Source organism: Diadema antillarum, unplaced genomic scaffold (assembly GCF_040938485.1).
Source record: "Diadema antillarum isolate AM-2024a unplaced genomic scaffold, OU_Dant_1.0 seq00000063_RagTag, whole genome shotgun sequence".
Classification (NCBI taxonomy): Eukaryota; Metazoa; Echinodermata; class Echinoidea; order Diadematoida; family Diadematidae; genus Diadema; species Diadema antillarum.
In genome coordinates, this window is record NW_027271166.1 from 1,039,592 (window position 1) to 1,050,715 (window position 11,124).

The 11,124-nt window shown below is 37.6% G+C and overlaps 1 protein-coding gene across 1 annotated transcript in view; it reads right to left on the minus strand.

The window, feature by feature from the left end:
• The window catches only part of LOC139725878 (uncharacterized), a 35,660-nt gene extending 27,088 nt beyond the window's left edge, over nt 1-8,572 (minus strand). Inside the window, exon 1 of the mRNA XM_071636954.1 lies at nt 8,114-8,572. The gene's annotated coding sequence lies outside the window, so the exon portion shown is untranslated. The remainder of the gene's footprint in view (nt 1-8,113) is intronic.
• Between the last annotated feature and the right edge of the window lie 2,552 nt (nt 8,573-11,124).

Genomic DNA, 11,124 nt, shown 5'->3' on the forward strand with positions numbered 1-11,124 from the left:
ATGAGGGGCATTGTCAAGGATTGATTAGTCTTACCAATCTGTAAGAAAAATGTGTAAGCATTAAACCCCTTCCCAATTCACACGTATATGAGTGGTAAAGATTTAATGAAAATGACGATACTGCTAATATGAATACTTAAACTTAAATCAGTAAAAAGATGATAGTAATAATGGTAATCATCATCATCATCATAATCATAATAACAATAACAATATAACAAAATTATGATAATTTCTTTCTCAGGAATAGAGCCATGAAGCTGCCAATGTGGCGTCATAACTACAGTACTATGCGTTTCCTTTTTTTAACTGAGCTGAAAATTTCTAGAGCTTTTAAAACATCTGCGCTACATCTTTAAAATCTTTAAAAGAGGCAGCGGATTCGCAGTCTTCTGCCTTTCGGGGTTATGCCCGCGTGGTGATCGACAAGGTTGTCGTAAACATCAAACATTTTCGTTTACTCAAGTTGACCTCAATCGATTGAAGTATACAAGTCGTTAATGGACGCTTTTGTTAATGGATGATTTTGATGAGTTGATTCCACTATTAACAAAGAAAACCTCTGTGTAAGTTTTCCTCGCTTTTGACGTTGGCGTCTTGATTGCGTCATCTTATCGTACGCCTACTCTCGTAAGTCAGAAATCACCGCGTGCCATCGGATCCCAAGTCAACGTATCGATAAACGGTCTCTTGTCAATGTGATGCATCAGGCGTAAGAAAACCTAAGATCGATACTTCCCGGGCGCGCTAAGTATATCGCAAGTCATATCGGAGGAAAAACTATCGGTATATCTGATTGATGTTGCATTTGCTGTCAGGGTCAGTGTTAAACGAGGCATGGGACGTGGCGGCAATGTTAAACAGAGTAACAGTCAGACAAACAGACAGAAACACCCCTACGCACACACACACACACACAAACACACTCAAAAAAGCGCTTCAGTTACGATATGGTTTGCACTAGTCATGCTGTTGGTATGACTGATGTTTGGTAATCACGCGAAAAAAATAACTAATAACCAACTGTACAAGTTAGTATAGATGATGACTTTGACAATTTCGACACAGTAGATAATCTGTTATTAAACAGTAGGGGCGGATCCAGGAATTCCGTAAAGGGAGGGGGCGCAAAGCAGCTTATCTTTCTGGTTCCACTCCCGGATTCTACCAGTAACAAGCAAAAAAGTAAAGAAAAAAATAAATAAAGCTTGAAAAAAGGTTGTTTTTTTTTCTTTTTCTTTCTTTTATTAAAGAAAGAAATGGGGCGCGAATCCGCAACTGAACAGTTCATACATCAGGCAGTTCGGCGACAAAAAAAAAAAAAAGGTCCTCCACTATACTGAAATTTTGCTCACAAAACACACGAGCTTTCAACCCATCAGTGTGATAAAAGATTTTGAAACATCTTTTTATCCTTTTCATTGTTTATCAAGAATTATTATCCTTCCTTCAGATCGATAACTTAAAAAATGCGTATTTTGTCTATGTTTCACTTTTGTATACATTTTCCCAATTTTTAACAGCATGAGAGAATTTAACCAACAAAGAGCAAACGATTCAAGTTATATCTTTTTTAAAGACAGTATTTGTGCGTGTCCATTGTATGCTTATATCACTTTTGTACGAAAAGACCTATTTTGATACTGCTATCAACCGATTAAGGCTAATTGATGTTAATATTTCTCGAAAGGGGTTGATGAGTTTTATGTGATATTGATTGCGACACAACTGATATGTAGAGCATATAAAACTTCAAAAAAAACTTTATTGCATTAAAATGAAGAAAAAAAAATGTGTTAAGGTGTCTTACCTGGTGACATTTTGTCGACTAGCTGATAAAAGCACAGGATGTAATCACGACTTTCTTTGATGTAGCCGGCAATCTTAGCAGCCATTAAATCGCGCGTTATAGGGAATAAAGTAGTCATCTTCCTCATTACTTTGGAACTGGTTTTGCTTCACCGTTTTTGCGTTGTTTTTTCACAACTATTCCTAATGCATGTACAAAATCAAATGGATATCAGAAATGACATATCCACATGAAGACAGTATAGCTTATTTTTCTATGGCACCGTCAGCTTGAATAACGTATCGCGGGGGCCGCGGAAATGGGGGGATACTGTTGACACTAATTGATAACGATTCTTTTGAGCGTTATTTCATTTCAGTCCTCAAAGCCAAGTTTAAAGCCCCCTCTGACGAGCCTAAAAACAGGAAAGTTGTAAATTCTTGTAATAGCGAATAGAGGACTTAACAAAATGGCGAGTGTTACGATAGGGTTTCAGGTTTCCAACTGTTTTTTTTTTTTGTGAGATTATGAGAAACCTCTCCTGAAATATGAAAGGGCAATACAATTCTAAAAGGAATTCAAAGTTTATTAGATGAAAATTGGTTTCGAAATGGCTGAGATATCCAAAAACAACGCCATCCTAACAAGAGGTGGGATCCACTTTTAATCGATATCTTTTTGGTTTACTTTGTTTTTGGGTATCTGCAGCCATTTCAAAACCGATTTTCATCAAATAAACTTTAAATTCCTCTTAGGCTGAGATATCCAAAAACAACGCCATCCTAACAAGAGGTGGGATCCACTTTTAATCGATATCTTTTTGGTTTACTTTGTTTTTGGATATCTGCAGCCATTTCAAAACCGATTTTCATCAAATAAACTTTAAATTCCTCTTAGGGTTGTATGCTCCTTAATATTTCACAATATTGGCCTCTAATTATGTCGCAAAAAGTTAAAAGCTGAATCCTTATCTCAACCAAAACTATACCATGTATTTCAGATAGGCCGATAAGCTCACGCCTTCCATTTCTAGTTCTATAGTTCAGAGTCTATAGGTCATTTACGGACCACTTTTCGAGTCCTGGAGGACAGTGTCCTGGAGCGAAAGGACGAGAAACTACTTTAGCCTGTTCTGCCAGGCCTTCATCCATTTTGATCAGTTAATACCAATTACCGGAATCAGCTCGAAGCTGCATCGGTCAATGAACGCGCCAACGCCGCATGCTTTATACACATCCAATCACTGTGCCTTTACAAGGACGGGGTGGTACTGGATACCTAGCTCCCGGGACTTTGGTGTTCCCAGCGGGTGATTATGATGTAATCAGCAGTCCCATTGTGTTTTGGTCAATTCGTTACAATTTTCACAGCTCTCGTTCCTTTCAGAACAGAAGAACACAAGGCAATCTAGTTATACCAATAACAGTCTTCTAAATAATCCCCACGCCTCCCCCACATAAAAAACAGAACTCTCTTTCTGAAATACCATATAGCAACTATCCCGCGTTTAGCACATTTCAACGAATCATCCCTCCTTAGTTTATTGGGAGTATATTTTCAAACAATAGTTTTGCATGTAAGGGGTAATGGTTTCATTTGAATATCCGGTGTATTAAAAACGCAAAATTGCGTGGGAGGAGTGTCGTTGTGACGTCACAGTCATAACTTTCCGCTCTACTGAAATACATATTATTCCAAACACAAGGCCATTACAGTGTATTTTCTTCCACAAATTCGACACTAATGTCATTGGCAGCTGTATCAGATTAACCTAAGCGAGATTCTTGATTAATATTTCATCACTTAATGGAAACTCAATTGCTGAAAAAATAATTCATTATTTCCCTTTCCACTGACCCCTGAGGGAGGAGTAATGGTTTCTTGGTAAAAAGCGTTGTGTTTCTATTATCACCATGGGAATTAATCGCTGCAAAACATACCAGAACGCACAGCAAAGGAGTAAAATCAGAATTAAAAGGGCATCCCGTCTCTCTCTCTCTCTCTCTCTCTCAATAAAAAACATGCTTACAATGACTTGTCTGATAGAACCCTTTCGTCCTCTCTCTCCTGACGATAAAACATGCATCAACATGTCTACACTTAATTATCTCTCTTGTCTGCAGCCTTGTCTACGAAATGTCAAGAAAGTCGTTGACTTTGATAATATTGTCTATATTACAGAAGCTCGCTGCACTTTGATTTTTCTTCTACTTTTTTTTTCTTTTTCTCAGAAGTGGGCCTCAATAGCGTGGATAGATTTCTGATTATCTCACTCGCTATAGGTATATATATATATATATATATATATATACATATATATATGGCAGTAAAAAAAGATTAATAACAATAAAACAAACATCAAAAATGTTCATTCTACCTACCTTATTGAAAGCAAAATGACCCACATTCGATTTGTTGATTTTTTTTTATGAAGACTCTCGACACCAATTGTCGATCAAAGCGTGTGTAGAAGGTGAATATACCTCTTAAACTTAATTGCATAAATGTTCTATTCTTCATGAGACAAGTGTTTTTGTTGAAAATTGCAAATAAAGGAAAGGAAACTGAGGCCCCCATGTATGTCATTCGTGTCTGCACGACTGAGGAAGATGAATTCGTTTACCCATTCCATTAAATTTTTTTACGCGTGATAAATGTTTGAAGAATATAATGATAAACTTGATGAATTAAGGCAGTCATTGCAGTGAAGTCATCGCCTGTAAGGAGCGGATACTGCATGGTGACAAAAACTATGACCAATCACGAAGTGTCAGCGACAATGTGTCCACATATCAACACAAACATGATAAAAAAATATAAGTGTTTGTGCGAGATCGTAGCGTGACTACCTATTTACTCTGAGACCACAAGCGTTTACCGGTTTCCATGTCAAGTACTATTGAACACAACATTAACTACTTTGACAATAATTTGTCACTAATCTGTAGTTATGACGTCATGGGGCGTCATTAAAGAGACAGTGAAAACTGATTCCCTTTTGAAACGCGATTGAATGTCAGGCTAAAGAGAATTGCATCAAATGGAACAAAGAGAGTATATCAAGTAGATGTCCGGCCGTCTCCACTTCAGAGTGGATGCAATTTCTATATGACGACACGTATACCGATATAAAAAAAAAAAATGACAGGATCAATGCTTTAAGTTGCTGGTTTGCCAGAGTGAAGAAGAAGGTGCGTATTATATAAGGTAAGGATATAACGTTTGGCTTTGTTGCCAAATCGTATTCCGGCTGTAAAGTAATCGTTGATTACTCTAAAAAACTCGCTCTATTTAAATGGAAGACATCACACAATCCTGGGGCAACATAAGAGAATGTAATTGCTTAATGCCTTCTACTAAAACCTTTCACAGACGTTTAGCTTTATTGGCGCCAGAGGAAATGTGTTACTCGTATTTTCTCGTATAACATATTTGCGAAATTTGAGTAAAGAAACCAATAAGATTGAAAGTGATGATTCCAGCTACACTCCTATTCATACTAGTAGTTGGAACCAAAAAGAAAGAAGATATGTGTATTTTTTTTCTTTTACAATTCATTCTAAAGCAAGAGAAAATAACAAAATGTGATTTGATAGAATACACTTTTCTACCACGCCCCAGGAGAGAGAAGATAGAATTGAATACAAATTAAAACAAGACAGGCTTTGTCTGGGAGATATTGTCGAAGAAAACACAAGAAATAAAAAAAAATAAAAGAAAGAACATATTCCTGTTAAGGTGGTGGGAAGGAACATATTCATGTTAAAACGGTGAGTATTGGGCAGCAGCACAGTATGCTTCTTTAATTGTGTAGTTGTGTATTATGTGCTTGACCATTATAATGACTTTGAAAAAGAAAATTAGAAGCTGAAAAATTGTCCCGCAATTAAGTAAATCATTCATCTAGATTTAAAAAAAAAAACCCAAAGAATCAAACTCCGGAATCAATTCCCACATGATGAAAAGCTTGCTGTTAATGGAGCTGGGCCTTATTAAGGTTGTCCCCTGGCTCCTTAGAAGAGGGACATGACGGTAATGAAGAGGGAGGGGGGAGGGGATGAAGAGTTAAAACGAAAAGAGTGAATGTTTTCTCTCCATACGTTTGTACCTTGACAGTCCCTCTTCGAAAAAAAAAAGGGCCAGGGGAAAGTCTCTTTTGGCGATTTGACTCTGTCGTAAGAGCGATAATCCTCACTTTTATGTGTGTAAATTACTCTTTCTGCCGAGATCGGTCCATGTTGTGTTCTTACGTCATGGCGTGATAGTGTGAAAGCAATGATTCTTATAGTCATGGCTTCTAAATGACCTTTAAAGGACTCTTTTAGAGAGCCAATGCCAGTCAAGGACGCTTTAATCTTGGCAACAAAAAAAACAGAGTAAAAATGAATAATAGACATCAAACGATGACGATGATGTAGATGATAACGATGGTGATATCACTGATGATGAAGATGATTGGTAGAAGAATTAAAAAAGAAACTGACGAAGAAAAGAAAGATCTTTGTTTTGTTCTATAGTATAACCCCACGTAGTATCGTCATTGCTTATTATCTTATAATAAACATTGATGCATTATCGCGTATTCTTTCCTACAAAGCAGAGTGTTAATCGTTGATTTGACGAAATCGTCAAATTTATTATGCTCTTGGCTGGAGCTCAGAAATGCTTCGTCTCAAGAGCTCATCTCTTTACCACAAGGCTCCCGCTGAATATACCGAAATGTTCGATAAAAAGACACATTCATAGAGAGGATATTGCTATAGCTCAACGGCAGAAAAACAGGACGATTGTCCAAATAAAATCTTCCGTTGGATACGCTTATTCTTTTTTGTATTCTGCTTTATAATTTGGCATAAAATTTGAAATGTTCCAAGACTCTATCTTCACTACAAAAAAAAAAATAGAATTGGTAGAGCTCATGAATTGATTCAATTCATTTTCACGATCATAAGATCCAAAGAGTACACGAAGATACATACAAGGGTGTTCTTTGCGGCCGAGAGAGGATGTTAAGTCGTTAACCCAACAGCTTTATATCTAGCTTCACCACAGAATTTTGCTTTGTGACGACAGACCGTCACAGAGCAACTTAAGACTTTCATGCAGAAATGAATATACCGGGCATGTAATTTTGTCCGATTCTTTTTGCGTAAAAACTCAAAATAAAACAAAACAAACACAACTGGTCAACACTCTCCTAAAAACGACAAAAGAAGACATTCAAGAGCTACACACATCAAAAAAGTCATAAAAGAAGAGACAATGAGGAAGAAAGATGAAGCAGTGATCCATTCATGAATCTACCACAAACTTGGATCCAATATCTACAGGATTACCAATCTTTGCATGAAATATGGAGAAGGCTAAATATAGAGGCATGATTATATGATATAACAGCTTATGGAAGATGAGAGGAATGAGAACTGACTTTAAAACGCAAACTAGGGATTTTATTATCCCCCGCCAACTTTCCACAATAGATTAGATTGAAGCTCTAGAATAGATCTATATATATAAAAAAATTTAATTCCTCCAATGTTGCTTGAGTAGGAGGGAAAAGTAACTTACGTACTTGCCAACTTTTAACTCCGCGATTATGGTAATCCCAATAATGCAAGGTACGACACTCACAGACATAATGGTTATTATCAGACAAAGATGAAACACGTTAATACAGAGAATATCACATCAAAATCTTCGAGGAGTTGAAACTTTGAATAAATGGGGAGGGGGAGGAAAATGGAGAAGTTAGCGTGTTGTTAAAGGATGGTATGATATTGGATAAATGAAGATTGAGCTTTTCGCTTTTTGCGAGATACTAAAAAACCACTTATAAAATGTTAAAGAGCATACAATTCAAAGATCTGTTTGATGAAAATATATTTTGAAATGGCTGAGATATCCAAAAACGAAGTAAAACAAAGCAAAAAACCTAATAAAAGGTGGGTCACACCTTTTATAAGGATCCTTTTGTTTTTCGATATCTCAGCCATCTAAAAACCAATTTTCATCAAAATAAACTTTGAATCCCTCTTAGAATTAGATGCCTTTTCATATTTCATTAAGAGGTTTCTCATTATTTTATGGGGAAAAAAAAAGTTGGAAACCTAAAGCCCCATCTCAACCAAAACTATACCAACCCTTAAAGCTTACAGTTCGTCATCAACGCGTTTGTTAAAGAGGGACTAAGATGTAATCCCCCTTCTACACTCTTCTACAATGCTAAACATTAATCGCTTCTCAAAAGTACGTTCTCTTACATCCACACGCGTCAGGAGAGCTTAATTGATGATATGGTTGAGGCCCATGGTATTGTCTGCTTACCTTAGAATGGTAGGACAGCGAGAGAATGTAGCCCGACGCTGAATGGATGTTATCTCCTGTATACCACCAAGACCCCAGATTGAGCGGACTAAAGAGTGTCCCTGCGCGTACTTGGACTCACTCCAATTGGAAAACTGGCGTCGCCGAATGAAACAAGACAAATCAAGTTCGATCCTTGTCAAGAAACACGAAAAAAGTTCGATCCCTGCCGTCCAGTGAAAAGCTTGTGTACTTCCGTCCGATCTGCTCGCATTCTCTTCCACTCACTCACTCACCCTCTCTCTCGCCCTCCCCTTCTCGCTCACTCTTCTCTCTGTTTTCAACGGGTCGTCGTAGCAAATATCAATGAGTGGAAGCTTCCCGCCAACAAGTTACGTGACAACAGAGTCAACGATCCCGCGAATGAAAGCGCCGTTATCAAGTTTGCAGACGACTTCTTCGCTATATATTGCCACTTATCGCCCTCACTACGTGTTTGGTCGCGATTCAACAACCACGGCGCAAATTTATGGGCTGAACGATATTATTTCTTTTCCTTTCTTTCTTTTTTGCTTTTAAGCCTGGCGGGGTGGGGTTTAATCCTTTATGTCTTTGGGTCAAATATTATGCGTGGGCAGGGAAGGGAAAAAAAGTGCCAAGAGTTCCAGTATGAGTGAGTGGCCCTTTGCCTGTGATAAGTTTTGATTTTTCACGCTACCTGCTATCGCATGGCGCGGCGCTGTTGACTGGTAAGTGTGCGTCCGCAGTTACGACTCCTCGAGAAGCGATTTGCCACTAAATTGCTCGCAGTGATTCGATTGGTTCTAATCACTCAGTCGCAAAACGTTGTGATTGGACAGTCGAACGGGGAAGAACCTCCCTCCCTTCACATATTGAAAGGCGCCTCGCCGTACTGTCATGACCAACTTTACAGCTCACGTATTCTTAGATGTGAGACACAACGCAATCATTCTACTCCTTTTTCTCTGCTGAACGATTCACTCACAAAAATTCCACCTGCGCCTAAAGCCATGGCAGAGATTGACCAAATGCTAACTGACTTTCGATTTTTTTTCACTGCAACAGTGTTTTCTACCTGTAGCTCTTTCACGTGTTATTTCTCTCCAAAGCTCCCACAGTACATTAAAACAGTAAAATAGCTCGTTTAACATGTTTAAGAAGAATAAAGGGGATTGGTAAACTCGACATGTTTTCGTGACGCCGCAATCCCTTATTTGGGTGCTACTATCAATTTCCACACAGCACGGACACGCTGTAGGTAAAACTTCACCGTTATGCCGATGTGAAATCGACACTTTCTGATTTGATATCCGTTAATTCTAGATAGTAGATTATCAAAGAGTGAACTCTTACACAGAATAACAGCGAAAACAGAAAATAGTACTATAAGCTTTGCAATTCTGTATCAACTGATCAAGATAGGAGGATTTGTTGCATATGCTCCTTTATATGAGTTGCTTGTTTGGAGATCTTATAGAGGTTATAGAAATGACACGATTGGCAAATAAAAACATACATAAAGCAACGTATGTATATATATATATATATATATATATATATATATATATATATATATATATATATGAACGATGATAAGCATGATTAGTGTAGACCTCCTGTTTTTTCCCCATGCTGCTATATAGTACTTGGTCTTCTTTGTTCACAATTTTCAAAATGCGTAACTACATCAATCGTACACAATCAATGGAGTTGAACAAAATGTCTCAGAGCTTACAATGTATGAAGCAATTCATTTATTTCTGTCTGGTCATGTTCGTTGGCAAATATCTCTTGTTTAGTTTGACCTTTTTTCACTCTGGAATCTCTTATTAGTGAAAGACTTGTTGAGAAGATAACATTCAGGGGGCGCACTGGGAGCCCCCTTTAATTTTGTTTTAATGCGCACCTTCTTGTTTTTGTTTTGTTTTTTCGGGGGAGTGGTACGAGAAGTTTCCCGTTAAGGCCCTTTTCTTTGTTTGTCAGCTGATTAAACCCGTAAGCGCTGTTTTACACCCCCCCCCCCCCCTTTACTGTATTCCTGAATCCGCCCCTGACATTAACCCGTTGAATAAAAAGATAGGCATCCAGTTTCATATAGAGAAAGTCTTAAGCTTGCCATATGACGTTTACGCAGGAAACATCTGATGATGATAATTTGGTATACACACAGAATAGACGTGATAGATATTCCTCTGTCGTACACACCTTCAAAACTGATAATTTGATCCTTTCGAAGTCAAGACGTTAAAGCGTATACATCCAAGATCGTTTAAGTTTTCTGTCTTATTCTTTAGGGATCTTACCAACAAGAATACAAAAATAACACTGCGTGAAAGAAAAAAAAATGTGTATATAATATTGACATGAACATCTGTCCTCGATTTCTTTTGTCACTAGTAGAATCGCACGAGGCAAATTACTGACTCCATTGCCTCCTCCAATTCATAGATTTTCCATTGATAAGAAAATTTGTTATTATTTTCTTGAGTCCATACAGCATATTCGCGTTATTTGTTGTTGTTGTTGTTGTTGTTGTTGTTGTTGTTGTTGTTGTTTCTCTCCTTCTACTGTCAAAGAATTTGTACACATTCAGGAACGTTGTATGTGATTACAATAGATGATGAGAAGAGATATTGACGAATCGGACAATAGTAACGAAATGAAAGAAATAAGAAGATACATTAATATTCTTCTTTTCTTTGTTTGTGTTCCTCTGACAAAAACTCGTCAAGTCATGCATAATACTTACTTACGACTACTAAATGTTTGCTTCTAACAGAACACTATCTCTTGCATGCCTTTTAAAAAGATGTCACAAGGTTTCGCTCTTTCCCTTTTTGAATGTATGTCCTCTCTGCTGTATAATGCATCTTTCTGCCTTTATGTTAACAAATTACTTGTGGTCTTGCCCACACTTTAGCGGCTGGTGAGGAGGTTGGCAGTCGGAGGGATAGGCTGTGGTTAAAGACGAGATGGTGGTACCGGCAAAGAAATATAGGAACCAGGATGCT